A 1309-nucleotide genomic window follows, 5' to 3' on the forward strand; every position below is an offset into this window, starting at 1 on the left:
GTTCAATATGGGTATCAAATGAAAGCTGTTCATGAATGCTTTAAGATAGAGCATTTGCATGGTTCAATGGCGCCAACAGCAGATGAACCCCATCAATTTCTGCAAATATATTTCATTTCGTCGATGGTGGATCAGCTGAATGTGCGGTGCAATATACAGGGAACACAACAGTTAAAGATACGAATTATTGAACAGTTGCAAGCATTTTTTCACGCTAATAACGCTGTGGTTAATATGTTCAAAACAGCATTGGAACGAATGCCATCGGATACGCACAAATTTGTCATAAGAGCGGATCGTACCCCAACAGGTGAACATGTACGAAGGTTCAATGCACCCACCGTTGATGATGTTGCTGCAATTATTGTTGGCGATCCAACTACATCACGAGACATTGTCGTGCTGCACAATTTTCCAAACATTTGTTAGCTGTTGGAAATGGAAAAGTTCCAGTTGATGCGACAACTGGATTAATTACTCTTACCAACGACTTTTGCCGATTTGTAGACTCTCAATTAGCTCTTATTGAAAATGTTTTCCCAAACATTAGTGAGAATTATCAGAATTATGCTTGGTTAAGTCAACGAGCAATTCTCGCCGCAAAGAATAATGATGTACACGCACTGAATTTCACCATTCAATCAAAAATCGATGGCGATTTGGTGACATACAAATCCGTTGATTCCATAACAAATTCCGATGATGTTGTAAATTATCCAACAGAGTTTTTGAACTCTCTGGAGTTACCAGGATTTCCACCACATAACTTGCAACTCAAAGTTGGTTCAGTTATTATGATATTGCGTAATTTGAATCAACCGCGACTTTGCAACGGTACTCGACTTGCGGTGAAAAAACTTATGCCGAATTTTATTGAGGCAACCATTATTAACGGAAAGTACGCAGGTGAAAATGTATGTATTCCTCGAATACCAATGATTCCGACTGATCTTCCGTTTGACTTCAAAAGAGTGCAATTTCCGGTTCGCCTTGCATTCGCAATGACAATTAACAAGTCGCAAGGCCAATCGCTTAGTGTTTGCGGCATAAATTTAGAAAATCATTGTTTTTCACATGGGCAGCTATACGTTGCGTGTTCACGAGTTGGGAAACCATCCGCTTTGTTTGTGTTAACGACAGACCAAAAAAACAAAAAATGTGGTTTACCAAAGAGCACTTCAATGAAACAGATAATTTGCGGACACGTATAACGCTTCGATTCAGATTTTTTACTTAGAGAAGTTCAACTAAATTACACTTCATTTTTGTAATCGAAATGAATACATTACTGTTGTGAAATGAAATAAAA

Source organism: Rhagoletis pomonella, unplaced genomic scaffold (assembly GCF_013731165.1).
Source record: "Rhagoletis pomonella isolate Grant_MI unplaced genomic scaffold, Rhpom_1.0 Rhpom_scaffold_00001, whole genome shotgun sequence".
Taxonomy (NCBI): domain Eukaryota; kingdom Metazoa; phylum Arthropoda; class Insecta; order Diptera; family Tephritidae; genus Rhagoletis; species Rhagoletis pomonella.